The following is a 15,844-nucleotide window of genomic DNA, read 5'->3' on the forward strand; positions in this document are numbered from 1 at the left end:
TTCAAATGTAGATATAATAGAGCACAGTAGGCTCAGGAATCTGTACACCAGTTGATTGACAGTTGAGAGGCGGGACCAAAGAGCCAGAGCTCAACCCCCGCAAACATAATTAGGTGAGTACACCTGCTGCCCTCCCCTTCCCCCCTTCCCCCTCCCCCCCCCCCCCCTACACCTGCCGCCCTCCCCCCTACACCTGCCTCCCTCCCCCCTACACCTGCCGTGTAGTTCCAAATAATACACATTGCGAAAAGAAACCCGGACCCCATCATCCTTGACAACCATCCGATCCAATATGCGGAGGTAGGCAGAATACTGGGACTTATGATAAATAGAACAGGGATACAAATTCATGTAAGGGACCGACTAAACAAAGCCAAAGCAGCATTAGGAAAATTGAGGAGATTCCGAAGCCTCAGTACTAACATTCAGATCCACCTATATAAGGCTCTAGTTCGGCCGCATCTAGAGTATCCCCCAGTACCACTACACACCATAAAGAAAACTAACATGCAGAAACTGCAAGCAGTACAAAATAAGGCGCTAAGGAGAGCAGCAAAACACCGTCCACCATATGATCAGACAATCCAGGAGCTCCACGAACTCCTGAACATACAGCCACTAAACATCAGACTGCAGCACCAAGCCATCAGGGTGTGGAACACCATCGAAATGTTAGAGGACCCAATGTTTGAAAGATTACTCCAAGATGAGACGCCCCGCTCCCACAGCTGGTGGCCCAAGAGCCTCGATTCTCTGGATGAAAACCCCGCCCCACAGTATATAATCCCCAGATGAGATATATATATATGTACAGTTCATATATGTGTGTATATATGAACAACTCGATAAATAATAATAATAAAATAGAGCCTTAAACAGAATAACATGTGTGGAAGCATCGGAGTGTGTATATATGAATGCTACACAGTATTCATCTATGGACATCCATATATGGTGAAACACATGTGAAGAACCTCTCACACACTCACAGCTCCCTGACAAGAGGGAGCCAGCTTAGCTTAGCTGCCAACACCCACACATCGTGTCAGCAAGGCGGACAGCCCGCCTGCTTTCATACCTCTCACTGTATTTCCCACTTCTATACTTCCCTTCACCTATGCCTCTCCTTCCTCTTTACTCAAAAAAAAAAAAAAAAAAAAAAAAAAAATGCCGTCCTCCCCCCCTACACCTGCTGCCAACCTTATTACTTTTTCACACTTGTGTTTTAAGGTAAGTGTGGGTGAATTAGTGTAATGAGGTGGTGAGTAATGGTGCACCTGGACACCACCACCACCCTGGTCATAGTGGTGCACCTGGACACCACCACCACCCTGGTCATAATGGTGCACCTGGACACCACCACCACCACCACCCTGGTCATAATGGTGCACCTGGACACCACCACCACCACCACCCTGGTCATAATGGTGCACCTGGACACCACCACCACCCTGGTCACAATGGTGCACCTGGACACCACCACCACCACCCTGGTCACAATGGTGCACCTGGACACCACCACCACCACCCTGGTCATAGTGGTGCACCTGGACACCACCACCACCACCCTGGTCATAGTGGTGCACCTGGACACCACCACCACCACCCTGGTCATAGTGGTGCACCTGGACACCACCACCACCACCACCCTGGTCATAGTGGTGCACCTGGACACCACCACCACCACCCTGGTCATAATGGTGCACCTGGACACCACCACCACCCTGGTCATAATGGTGCACCTGGACACCACCACCACCACCCTGGTCACAATGGTGCACCTGGACACCACCACCACCACCCTGGTCATAATGGTGCACCTGGACACACCCACCACCCTGGTCACAATGGTGCACCTGGACACCACCACCACCCTGGTCACAATGGTGCACCTGGACACCACCACCACCCTGGTCACAATGGTGCACCTGGACACCACCACCACCCTGGTCACAATGGTGCACCTGGACACCACCACCACCACCACCCTGGTCACAATGGTGCACCTGGACACCACCACCACCACCACCCTGGTCATAATGGTGCACCTGGACACACCCACCACCACCCTGGTTATAATGGTGCACCTGGACACCACCACCACCACCCTGGTCATAGTGGTGCACCTGGACACCACCACCACCACCACCCTGGTCATAATGGTGCACCTGGACACCACCACCACCACCCTGGTCACAATGGTGCACCTGGACACCACCACCACCCTGGTCACAATGGTGCACCTGGACACCACCACCACCCTGGTCACAATGGTGCACCTGGACACCACCACCACCCTGGTCACAATGGTGCACCTGGACACCACCACCACCACCCTGGTCACAATGGTGCACCTGGACACCACCACCACCACCCTGGTCACAATGGTGCACCTGGACACCACCACCACCCTGGTCACAATGGTGCACCTGGACACCACCACCACCCTGGTCACAATGGTGCACCTGGACACCACCACCACCACCCTGGTCACAATGGTGCACCTGGACACCACCACCACCACCCTGGTCACAATGGTGCACCTGGACACCACCACCACCACCCTGGTCACAATGGTGCACCTGGACACCACCACCACCCTGGTCACAATGGTGCACCTGGACACCACCACCACCCTGGTCACAATGGTGCACCTGGACACCACCACCCTGGTCATAATGGTGCACCTGGACACCACCACCACCACCCTGGTCACAATGGTGCACCTGGACACCACCACCACCCTGGTCACAATGGTGCACCTGGACACCACCACCACCCTGGTCATAATGGTGCACCTGGACACCACCACCACCACCCTGGTCACAATGGTGCACCTGGACACCACCACCACCACCCTGGTCACAATGGTGCACCTGGACACCACCACCACCCTGGTCACAATGGTGCACCTGGACACCACCACCACCCTGGTCACAATGGTGCACCTGGACACCACCACCACCCTGGTCACAATGGTGCACCTGGACACCACCACCACCCTGGTCACAATGGTGCACCTGGACACCACCACCACCCTGGTCACAATGGTGCACCTGGACACCACCACCACCCTGGTCACAATGGTGCACCTGGACACCACCACCACCCTGGTCACAATGGTGCACCTGGACACCACCACCACCCTGGTCACAATGGTGCACCTGGACACCACCACCACCCTGGTCACAATGGTGCACCTGGACACCACCACCACCCTGGTCACAATGGTGCACCTGGACACCACCACCACCCTGGTCACAATGGTGCACCTGGACACCACCACCACCACCCTGGTCATAGTGGTGCACCTGGACACCACCACCACCACCACCCTGGTCATAGTGGTGCACCTGGACACCACCACCACCCTGGTCATAATGGTGCACCTGGACACCACCACCACCACCACCACCCTGGTCATAATGGTGCACCTGGACACCACCACCACCTTGGTCATAATGGTGCACCTGGACACCACCACCACCCTGGTCATAATGGTGCACCTGGACACCACCACCACCCTGGTCATAATGGTGCACCTGGACACCACCACCACCCTTACCTTGAGGTTACCTTGAGGTGCTTCCGGGGCTTAGCGTCCCCGCGGCCCGGTCGTCGACCAGGCCTCCTGGTTGCTGGACTGGTCAACCAGGCTGTTGGACGCGGCTGCTCGCAGCCTGACGTACGAGTCACAGCCTGGTTGATCAGGTATCCTTTGAAGGTGCTTATCCAGTTCTCTCTTGAACACTGTGAGGGGTCGGCCAGTTATGCCCCTTATGTGTAGTGGAAGCGTGTTGAACAGTCTCGGGCCTCTGATGTTGATAGAGTTCTCTCTCAGAGTACCTGTTGCACCTCTGCTTTTCAACGGGGGTATTCTGCACATCCTGCCATGTCTTCTGGTCTCATGTGATGTTATTTCTGTGTGCAGGTTTGGGACCAGCCCCCTCAATTATTTTCCACGTGTAAATTATTATGTATCTCTCCCGCCTGCGCTCAAGGGAGTACAGTTTTAGGCTCTTTAGTCGGTCCCAATAGTTTAGATGTTTTACTGAGTGGATTCTAGCAGTAAAGGATCTCTGCACGCTCTCCGGGTCAGCAATTTCTCCAGCTTTGAAAGGTGCTGTCATTGTGCAGCAGTACTCCACTCTAGAGAGCACAAGCGTTTTGAAAAGTATCATCATCGGTATAGCATCTCTAGTGTGAAAAGTTCTTGTTATCCAACCTGTCATTTTTCTTGCAGTTGTGACGGCTACTTTATTGTGTTCTTTAAAGGTAAGGTCTTCAGACATGAATACACCCAGATCCTTTACATTGCCTGTTCGTTCTATGTTATGATTTGCCTGAGTTTTGTACGTGGTTTCCGTTTTTATATTTTCATTTTTTCCATAGCGCATGAGCTGGAACTTATCTTCGTTAAACACCATATTATTTTCTGTAGCCCATAGAAAGACCTGATCTACATCTGACTGGAGGTTCGCCGTGTCCTCTATGTTGCCTACTCTCATGTAGATCCTAGTGTCATCTGCAAAGGATGATACAGTGCTATAGGTTGTGTTCTTGTCTATGTCCGATATGAGGATGAGAAAAAGTACTGGAGCAAGCACAGTACCCTGGGGGACTGGGCTCTTCACGGTTGATGGGCTGGATTTTATTTTGTTGACAATTACACATTGGGTTCTGTTGGTCAGGAAATTGTAGATCCATCTGCCTATTTTCCCGGTAATTCCTTTTGAACGCATTTTATGTGCAATAACACCATGGTCACATTTATCAAAAGCTTTTGCGAAATCTGTGTAAATTACATCCGCGTTATGTTTGTCTTCCATAGCATCTAATGCCATATCATAGTGGTCCAGCAACTGCGACAGGCAAGAGCGCCCTGTTCTGAAACCATGTTGTCCGGGGTTATGGAGATGCTGTGATTCCATGTATTTTGTGATCTTACTTCTTAGCACTCTCAAAAATTTTTATGATGTGCGATGTTAGTGCTATCGGTCTGTAATTTTTTGCCTCTGCCTTATTTCCTCCTTTATGAAGTGGTGCTATCTCTGCTGTTTTTAGTATATCAGGAATAACGCCAGTATCTAGGCTTTGTCTCCACAGAATGTGGAGGGCCTGCGATAGTGGTTTTTTACAGTTCTTTATGAATATGGAGTTCCAAGAATCCGGGCCTGGTGCAGAGTGCATAGGCATACTGTTTATGGCTTCTTCAAAATCCAGTGGGGATAGGGTGACGTCTGATATATGATTTGATGTTGGTATCGTATCCATGAAAAATTCATTTGGATTATCAATCTTTAGTGTGTTTAATGGCTCGCTGAAAACAGAGTCGTACTGCGTCCTCAGTAGCTCGCTCATTTCTTTGTTGTCATCGGTGAAAGTTCCATCTCCCTTTCGCAGGGGCCCGATACTAGATGTGGTTTTTTATCTTGATTTTGCATAGGAGAAAAAATATTTCGGATTTCTTTCTATTTCACTGATGGTCTTTTGCTCTCTCTGCCTCTCCTGGGTTTTGTATGATTCTTGTAGCTTCCGTTCAATTGTTTCTATTTCTCTACCTAACCGTCTTCGCCGTTCTTGAGATAGGGTGCGACTCTCAAGTTGTTCCGCGATTCGTTTTCTTCGCCTATATAGGGAACGACATTCCCGTTCCAATCTGCATCTCTTCCTCTTTTTTCTTAGAGGTATGCGGTTTGAACATATTTCTAGTGCTACTGAGCTTATTTTTTCCAGGCACTGGTTCAGGTTTGCATTTTCTAGCTGTTCTTCCCAGTTTATTTCTGTGAAGTCTTGGTTTATTTGCTCCCAGTTTATCTGTTTATTATTGAAGTCGAATTTGCTGAAATCTCCTCCACCGGGAATCTGGACTGGTTTTGAAGGTCTATTCCCCATGGTTGTCATAACTTCAATTAAGTTGTGATCTGAGTAACAGGTATTTGTAATCATTATGTTCCTGATCAATTCATCATTATTAGTGAAAATGAGGTCCAGCGTGTTCTCCTTCCTAGTTGGTTCTACTATTTGCTGGTTGAAGGCAAACCTGTCGCACATCCATAGCAGGTCATTTGCATGTGCCTGTTCATTTAGGCTACTTCCTGGTAGTCTTTCTGATATTACTGTATTAGCCAGGTGCTTCCATTTCAGGTGCCGTAGGTTGAAGTCCCCAAGCAGGATGATGTTCGGAGCTGGATTTGTGAGGTTTTCCAAGCAGTGTTCTATTTTCATTAGTTAGTCTTTAAACTGCTGAGGGTTTGCCTCCGGTGACTTATATACAAGGACAATACCCTGGTCATAATGGTGCACCTGGACACCACCACCACCATGTAATAACCCTGAACTCTTGTAAGGTTGTGAACGCTATCCCTGTTGTAGTTCTCTCTTCACTCAATACCCCAGCTTAACACTGTTACAGTCCAGTATGACCCCCTCACTGGACTGCCACGAATATAAGAGGAATATTAAATGAGGAAGATACATCAAGGACAAGGGTTATTAATTCATAAAAAATAATAATAAATCATTAGCCACTGCCACCACCTTCCAAACATAAATGAATGTGTAAAATTACTGGTTCCCTAGGAAGGAAGGGACTCAATAATAAGGGAACTCAAAGGGCACGTAAATGAATCTTAATGGATTAATACTGTAATCTTACTGAACTGAACGGGAGATTCTAGAGCGACTTTACTCTTCATAAGATGGAGAACTCGGGGGAATTTCTAGCACAGCAAATGAAAATCACAAGAATGAACAACACCGTCATTAATCAAAGGGAACAGAGAACTAAATACAAATACATTAAAATTACTTTATTATTGGAACCCGTATATTTAAATAAAAATTGAAACATAGCCTACTCTAAAAAAACACCTACGAAGCAATGGAATGTAATACTAATATACACAACTCACGGGCACAATTACCTTCAATACTGCAGCTTGCCAAAGGATGTTGATTGGCTGCCCGCAGGTCACCTCACCTGTACCTCAGTTGAGGCCCCAAGACACACTAACACTATTAAAAACGCTAACAGTGGGACAGGCTCCACCCCCTAGTTCCTAGGCCCAAATTAACTCCGTCTATCCCAAGCCTATGGCCAATGGATTTAAACATAACTTGGTGATCAAGAATCCGGGCCAATGGGCTGGACAGGCACTACCCTGTGAGGCTCCGCCTCCACAAGCCTACATGTCTTCAACCAATCTGGATCAGGCTTGACCATAAGGGTCAATTCCTCTTGACAGAAACTCCAAAAACTGGGAAGGCACCAACAACTTTCCTGAGAGACTGGGCACCCACGTGTAACTTGAGATCACAAGTTTACTAGCCCTGGGGTACTATTTTCAATTGGTCACTGGACAGATGGACGGAGAGCGAGGGGAGCAAGTGGCTTCAATCTGTTTATGACCACGAGGGTCAGACCGTGACAAAAGGCAGGGATAACCCAAAGGGAGGGAAGGCAAGTGAGGGAAGGGAAGGGGAAGAGGAAGGAGAAGAGAAAGGGGGAACGGGGGAAGGGGAAAGGGGTTATGGTGTGCATATACCATTACAACTCCCCCTCTTCGAAAATTAAGAAATTTGTGTGTAAAGAAGTTTAAAGCACGAAATTCTTATCCAGAAATCCTGCCCTATCCTAATCATTAACTCCAAAAACAACATTTAACTCGACAATAAATGACCCAATGCCTCACAACAAAACAAAAATAATTATCTAATCCTAGCTAATTCCATACAATCCTCCAAAACAAATAATGGCACCCTAAAAGGTGTGTCCCAGCATGTATACATACATAACAAACACAGTAATAATACATAAAACATAAGGGCAGAGACCGTCCCTATAACCCTGGCTGTCCACTTGGGTGCAGCCCCGTACCCTGCCAACTACCTGGAAGACAAAACATCACATACCTGTCTTGATATAGTAACAAATAACTGGAAAAATCCAAACCTAACAACTATCAACTAGCTAAAATCCGCCGATAGCCTTCAGCTATCCCAGTATTCCACCTGGAATAAAGATCAAACACATCACAGCACATCACATAGAAACATTAAAAAAAATCAGTCATTAAAAATTAAAAAAAAAATTATATCAAAATAGAGGAACACTACCCCTCAGAGACCAAGTGTTCCACTCCACACCTATGGTGACTGCCCACCATAGCGTATCTAGATCCATAAAATCTAAAGAAAATACACAAAAATATTTTTATTACAAATAATTCAATGTCCACAGACATGTCTCTTAACCAACAGCAACACACTGGATATGAGTTCGTCAAGTCCTAATATCCCAGAGTTCATACTCAAGTCCACAACAACAGCGGGTGAACACATTTTCCAGACTGTGTACCACACCCTTATTGTTCAGTAAACCACAACAAAAAATATATATAACTAACAGTATCTAGGGTCTAGAAAAATCTAGATAAAGTTCCCCCAATGCTCAACGTTTCTAGAGACCCTACTAGATGGTTCTCAAACCAGTTCACTCATACAACTATCTAGAGACAGGGTAATTTTCTAGTAACAATTCTCTAGATGTTCACTTTCTAGATTTATTTCTCTATTTCACTTGTTCTAGTTTTCAACATTTAATACTGTTCCAGAGAACTTTCCGAAGGTGTGTAGGTGCTTTACTATCAGATGGGAAATTGAAAGTTGAATTAATTGTTCCGAATTAACACCGTTTACTATATTACTATAATTTATTTTATATTAAACTTTTCTATAAAGAAGTTCTATCGTTCGTTCCTGGTGCCATCTCGTTGCTGTAGATTCCTGCGACTACCTCATGTTGCTTGAAGATCCTGGTCGTCTGGAAGTTCCATTTCCGGCCTCGGCCAACTACGGACAGTACAGGGGTCTCGTACTACCCGCACCTGACTTGAGTGACAGCTGACAGCTGGCGGCTGTCAGCTCAGGTGGACCCCGCTAACAGGAACCCGGGTTCACCTCTTCTTATCGCTCCCCATACAGTCCTGATGGATTGTTGTTAACCCTAGCTGCCACAGTAGAGCACAGCTTCGACGTGTCACGATGTCTCGCGTTGGTAGTGAGGTTCGAGTGGCGTTGAAGAGGGTGGCATGGTGACAGGACAGGTGGGCCCTGCCTCAGCTCCTGGGCGACGTCATCTACCGGCGTTTACTTGTTATCCCGGTACTACTGGGCCGGTACACCTTCCGTGCAACCCCTCGTGCAGCTGAACTTGGGCCGAGGTACAGGATTGTACCTCATCTGGCGATTCAGCAGCACTCTGTAGGGGTAGTGCTGTTCGTACCCGGGACCACCGCGTTGCATCTTGGTTTCCACAGACGACGCAACCGAAGGTTTTGAGAGAGCCGACATGTCGTTGCAATTAGCGTTCTTCTTTGTAGACCACTCGTCTTCCACTTCCGGTTTTCCCGCAGTCTTGACTACGCGGCTGGTGGGCTTGGTTGGTGACCTTGAGACAGCTAGCCCACGGTTTTGATGGTGACTGGACTCTGCTCCGTGAAGACAGCATGGCTGGACTGGGACAACCTCGTTAGTGACGTGAGGTGTCGGCCGGGTGACTGTACGCCAGTCACCCCTTCCAGATAACCAATTGGCGAGTTACCGGGTACAAGGGGGAGGACTTTATGTAACGTGCCTCAGACCCCGACCTTATCAGACAGGTGGGTCATCCCCAGACCTGCTGATCTCGATCCTTGGTTCATGTGTGACTGGGAGGCTGGAACTGGTGTACCATCAGACCTGAGAAAGACAGACAACAACAAATGGCGGAAGCATGGATATTACTCTGAGGTAGAGGAAGTTGGAAACCCCAGAGCAAGGCAAGTATGCTACCTGAGCCATGTACATCAGTTAATACACACCATTGCCTCTACAGGATAATTATTATGACTTACTAAACCTGACTAGGGGAGATCATTAACAATTTACTGTACAGCTCGCGACCTTGTTACCATGGGGTGACAAGATTGAACTTTACTACTGATGAGATCTGACAGGTCATCCTCATCATCTGACTAGCTCAGCACTTGGATAATTAGCCAGGTCAGGAATTAGACTTGTTGAAGGCAGCTCTAGTTTCTCCCTCGTGTGATAAGGTTTTAATTTATTAATATGAATCGTTCTCTCAACTTGGTCTTCAAAAATACCTTTAATAACAAAATTAACCGGACCTTTTCTTTCAATTACTCGGTAAGGGCCCCGCCATCTAGGTGCAAGTTTCCTACTCTGATTGGCAGGAGCCGCTTCATTAACTCTCAACACAAGACTCCCGACTTTCAACTCAAGAGGTCGTACCTTCTTGTCATAGTGCTGAGCATAGCGGTCTCGTGCTGTCTTGGAAGCCCTGGCTGCAATTCTCCATGCATTTTTCATCTTATTTAAAACTTATGGTGGGTAATCTTCCCCATATACAATATTATGTCTGTTAAGCAGACCTAATGGGAAATGACATGAATGACCTGTGAACAGCAAAAGGGGTTGGGTGTTAATGGACTGATGGATGGCAGTGTTCAGAGCTAGCTGGACATAGGGGAGCTGTTCGTCCCAGGCATTTGAATCTTACTCTGCAAGAATTGCAGAGCATATCTTTAACTATAAAGCATATCTTTAACTGACCGGTTCGTCCGTTCTGTCATACCGTTAGCCTCAGGGTGATAAGCCGTAGTGAATGCTGAAGTGGTTTCTGGCAATTTTACATACTTCTCTAAAAATATTCCCATTAAATTCCTGACCTCGGTCAGAAACTAACACTTTAGGAGGACGGAATACAGTGACGAACCTATCTAAGAACGCCTTTGCAACAGTTCGTGAATCTTTGAGGCAATGCAATCAGTGTGGTGTACCTGGACAGGTGGTCTACCAACACCAATACGTAACGGTTTCCTGAATGACTGTGATGCAGATCAATCAGATCAGCCCCCACCCGATCTAAAGGTTCCAAAATTTCTGGGAATTCTTGCAATGGAGCTTGTACCTTAAGGGTACCTTTCCTCCTTTGACAGTGACCACAGGACTTAACGAAGTTAATGACCTCTGTTAACATACCGGGGAAGAAAAAGAGTGACTTGGCTTTCTTGAGATTATCTTGAGATGATTTCGGGGCTTTTTTTAGTGTCCCCGCGGCCCGGTCCTCGACCAGGCCTCCTCCCACAGGAAGCAGCCCGTGACAGCTGACTAACTCCCAGGTACCTATTTTACTGCTAGGTAACAGGGGCATAGGGTGAAAGAAACTCTGCCCATTGTTTCTCGCCGGCGCCTGGGATCGAACCCAGGACCACAGGATCACAAGTCCAGCGTGCTGTCCGCTCGGCCGACCGGCTCCCAAAACATTATTGCCAACAGCATTTGGTGTTCCCAGGCGGTCACCCATCCAAGTGCTAACTAAACCCAACGTTGCTTAGCTTCGCTGATCGGACGAGAAGCGGTGTTCTCAACGTGGTATGGCCGTTGGCCGGGGGTGAGAGTTTGTCTGGCCCAACAGCCTTAGTCACGTCTACTTCCAGCAGGTACTCTTTCCTCATCTCTGGTAATATCACATTCCTTCACTGCTGCCTTGTTGAACGTCACCTGCGTGTGCGTGCGTGCGCGCGCTTCCCCCCCCCCCCCCCATCAGTGACACGGAGGAGCAAGGTCCAGCTGTTAGTGTCCCGCCTACTGGCCGTGTTCTGCCTCTTCCGTTATACCTTAACTATTAGGCTTAGTTACAATGTATATACCGTGCCTATAAGTATTAACTATGATGCTTAACTCATGATTGAATTATTTGAAGAATCTGGCCATAAAAAATATAAGATACTCTATCCCTTTGTGATGTATTTTATTGTCTGGATAAACGTAGTGAAGTTGTGGGTAAAGTGTGTGTGTGTACTGGCCGTGTGGCCCAACCGTTCACCGTACAAGTATTTCCTTAACTTTTTTCCACTCGTCGTGTTTCCGGCTTCCACTTGTGTCCTCTTGTCCTACTTTCTCTCATTATAAAGAGGTTGTTCTTATCCACCTTGCCTATTCCCCTCTGTATCTTATATGCTGTGATCATATCTCCCCTGTTTCTTCTATTCTCCAGGGCTGTGAGGTCCAGTTCCCCTCACTATCCTGTTACTTCTGGTTTGTATCTTGGTGTAAAGCTCTGCACTTGTTAATATTATCCTTTATCACGTATGAGTTCAGAGCGAATGCTGTAAACACTGTGTGTGTCCCTGGTGCTGCCTCCGTCACCTGGCCTGTGTGTGTCCCTGGTGCTGCCTCCGTCACCTGGCCTGTGTGTGTCCCTGGTGCTGCCTCCGTCACCTGGCCTGTGTGTGTCCCTGGTGCTGCCTCCGTCACCTGGCCTGTGTGTGTCCCTGGTGCTGCCTCCGTCACCTGGCCTGTGTGTGTCCCTGGTGCTGCCTCCGTCACCTGGCCTGTGTGTGCCCCTGGTGCTGCCTCCGTCACCTGGCCTGTGTGTGCCCCTGGTGCTGCCTCCGTCACCTGGCCTGTGTGTGTCCCTGGTGCTGCCTCCGTCACCTGGCCTGTGTGTGCCCCTGGTGCTGCCTCCGTCACCTGGCCTGTGTGTGCCCCTGGTGCTGCCTCCGTCACCTGGCCTGTGTGTGTCCCTGGTGCTGCCTCCGTCACCTGGCCTGTGTGTGTCCCTGGTGCTGCCTCCGTCACCTGGCCTGTGTGTGCCCCTGGTGCTGCCTCCGTCACCTGGCCTGTGTGTGCCCCTGGTGCTGCCTCCGTCACCTGGCCCGTGTGTGTCCCTGGTGCTGCCTCCGTCACCTGGCCTGTGTGTGTCCCTGGTGCTGCCTCCGTCACCTGGCCCGTGTGTGCCCCTGGTGCTGCCTCCGTCACCTGGCCCGTGTGTGTCCCTGGTGCTGCCTCCGTCACCTGGCCCGTGTGTGCCCCTGGTGCTGCCTCCGTCACCTGGCCCGTGTGTGTCCCTGGTGCTGCCTCCGTCACCTGGGCTGTGTGTGTCCCTGGTGCTGCCTCCGTCACCTGGCCCGTGTGTGCCCCTGGTGCTGCCTCCGTCACCTGGCCCGTGTGTGTCCCTGGTGCTGCCTCCGTCACCTGGGCTGTGTGTGTCCCTGGTGCTGCCTCCGTCACCTGGCCCGTGTGTGCCCCTGGTGCTGCCTCCGTCACCTGGCCCGTGTGTGTCCCTGGTGCTGCCTCCGTCACCTGGCCCGTGTGTGTCCCTGGTGCTGCCTCCGTCACCTGGCCTGTGTGTGTCCCTGGTGCTGCCTCCGTCACCTGGCCTGTGTGTGTCCCTGGTGCTGCCTCCGTCACCTGGCCTGTGTGTGTCCCTGGTGCTGCCTCCGTCACCTGGCCTGTGTGTGTCCCTGGTGCTGCCTCCGTCACCTGGCCTGTGTGTGTCCCTGGTGCTGCCTCCGTCACCTGGCCTGTGTGTGTCCCTGGTGCTGCCTCCGTCACCTGGCCTGTGTGTGTCCCTGGTGCTGCCTCCGTCACCTGGCCTGTGTGTGTCCCTGGTGCCTCCGTCACCTGGCCTGTGTGTGCCCCTGGTGCTGCCTCCGTCACCTGGCCTGTGTGTGCGCCCCTGGTGCTGCCTCCGTCACCTGGCCTGTGTGTGCGCCCCTGGTGCTGCCTCCGTCACCTGGCCTGTGTGTGCCCCTGGTGCTGCCTCCGTCACCTGGCCTGTGTGTGCCCCTGGTGCTGCCTCCGTCACCTGGCCTGTGTGTGCCCCTGGTGCTGCCTCCGTCACCTGGCCTGTGTGTGCCCCTGGTGCTGCCTCCGTCACCTGGCCTGTGTGTGCCCCTGGTGCTGCCTCCGTCACCTGGCCTGTGTGTGCCCCTGGTGCTGCCTCCGTCACCTGGCCTGTGTGTGCCCCTGGTGCTGCCTCCGTCACCTGGCCTGTGTGTGTCCCTGGTGCTGCCTCCGTCACCTGGCCTGTGTGTGTCCCTGGTGCTGCCTCCGTCACCTGGCCTGTGTGTGCCCCTGGTGCTGCCTCCGTCACCTGGCCTGTGTGTGCCCCTGGTGCTGCCTCCGTCACCTGGCCTGTGTGTGCCCCTGGTGCTGCCTCCGTCACCTGGCCTGTGTGTGCCCCTGGTGCTGCCTCCGTCACCTGGCCTGTGTGTGCCCCTGGTGCTGCCTCCGTCACCTGGCCTGTGTGTGCCCCTGGTGCTGCCTCCGTCACCTGGCCTGTGTGTGCCCCTGGTGCTGCCTCCGTCACCTGGCCTGTGTGTGCCCCTGGTGCTGCCTCCGTCACCTGGCCTGTGTGTGCCCCTGGTGCTGCCTCCGTCACCTGGCCTGTGTGTGCCCCTGGTGCTGCCTCCGTCACCTGGCCTGTGTGTGCCCCTGGTGCTGCCTCCGTCACCTGGCCTGTGGGTGCCCCTGGTGCTGCCTCCGTCACCTGGCCTGTGTGTGTCCCTGGTGCTGCCTCCGTCACCTGGCCTGTGTGTGCCCCTGGTGCTGCCTCCGTCACCTGGCCTGTGTGTGCCCCTGGTGCTGCCTCCGTCACCTGGCCTGTGTGTGCCCCTGGTGCTGCCTCCGTCACCTGGCCTGTGTGTGCCCGTGGTGCTGCCTTCGTCACCTGGCCTGTGTGTGCCCCTGGTGCTGCCTCCGTCACCTGGCCTGTGTGTGCCCCTGGTGCTGCCTCCGTCACCTGGCCTGTGTGTGCCCCTGGTGCTGCCTCCGTCACCTGGCCTGTGTGTGCCCCTGGTGCTGCCTCCGTCACCTGGCATGTGGGTGCCGCTGGTGCTGCCTCCGTCACCTGGCATGTGGGTGCCCCTGGTGCTGCCTCCGTCACCTGGCCTGTGTGTGTCCCTGGTGCTGCCTCCGTCACCTGGCCTGTGTGTGTCCCTGGTGCTGCCTCCTTCACCTGGCCTGTGTGCGCCCCTGGTGCTGCCTCCGTCACCTGGCCTGTGTGTGCCCCTGGTGCTGCCTCCGTCACCTGGCCTGTGTGTGTCCCTGGTGCTGCCTCCGTCACCTGGCCTGTGTGTGCCCCTGGTGCTGCCTCCGTCACCTGGCCTGTGTGTGCCCCTGGTGCTGCCTCCGTCACCTGGCCTGTGTGTGTCCCTGGTGCTGCCTCCGTCACCTGGCCTGTGTGTGCCCCTGGTGCTGCCTCCGTCACCTGGCCTGTGTGCCCCTGGTGCTGCCTCCGTCACCTGGCCTGTGTTTGCCCCTGGTGCCTCCGTCACCTGGCCTGTGTGTGTCCCTGGTGCTGGTGCTGCCTCCGTCACCTGGCCTGTGTGTGTCCCTGGTGCCTCCGTCACCTGGCCTGTGTGTGTCCCTGGTGCTGCCTCAGTCTCCTGGCCTGTGTGTGCCCCTGGTGCTGCCTCCGTCACCTGGCCTGTGTGTGCCCCTGGTGCCTCCGTCACCTGGCCTGTGTGTGCCCCTGGTGCTGCCTCCGTCACCTGGCCTCTGTGTCCCTGGTGCTGCCTCCGTCACCTGGCCTGTGTGTGCCCCTGGTGCCTCCGTCACCTGGCCTGTGTGTGTCCCTGGTGCCTCCGTCACCTGGCCTGTGTGTGTCCCTGGTGCCTCCGTCACCTGGCCTGTGTGTGTCCCTGGTGCTGCCTCCGTCACCTGGCCTGTGTGTGCCCCTGGTGCTGCCTCCGTCACCTGGCCTGTGTGTGCCCCTGGTGCCTCCGTCACCTGGCCTGTGTGTGTCCCTGGTGCTGGTGCTGCCTCCGTCACCTGGCCTGTGTGTCCCTGGTGCTGCCTCCGTCACCTGGCCTGTGTGTGCCCCTGGTGCCTCCGTCACCTGGCCTGTGTGTGTCCCTGGTGCTGCCTCCGTCACCTGGCCTGTGTGTGTCCCTGGTGCTGCCTCCGTCACCTGGCCTGTGTGTGTCCCTGGTGCTGCCTCCGTCACCTGGCCTGTGTGTGTCCCTGGTGCTGCCTCCGTCACCTGGCCTGT

General features: G+C 52.5%; 1 protein-coding gene and 1 non-coding gene across 2 annotated transcripts in view; one reads left to right on the forward strand and one right to left on the reverse strand.

Moving 5' to 3' along the window:
* Window positions 1-15,844, forward strand: part of Rhp (GTP-Rho-binding protein rhophilin) — a 319,468-nt gene that overhangs the window by 75,407 nt on the left and 228,217 nt on the right. The window lies entirely within an intron of this gene.
* Window positions 11,335-11,453, reverse strand: LOC123769706 (5S ribosomal RNA). Its single transcript, XR_006774277.1, has one exon. It is a non-coding gene; the product is annotated as a 5S ribosomal RNA (ribosomal RNA).

Source organism: Procambarus clarkii, chromosome 63 (assembly GCF_040958095.1).
Source record: "Procambarus clarkii isolate CNS0578487 chromosome 63, FALCON_Pclarkii_2.0, whole genome shotgun sequence".
NCBI classification, from domain to species: domain Eukaryota; kingdom Metazoa; phylum Arthropoda; class Malacostraca; order Decapoda; family Cambaridae; genus Procambarus; species Procambarus clarkii.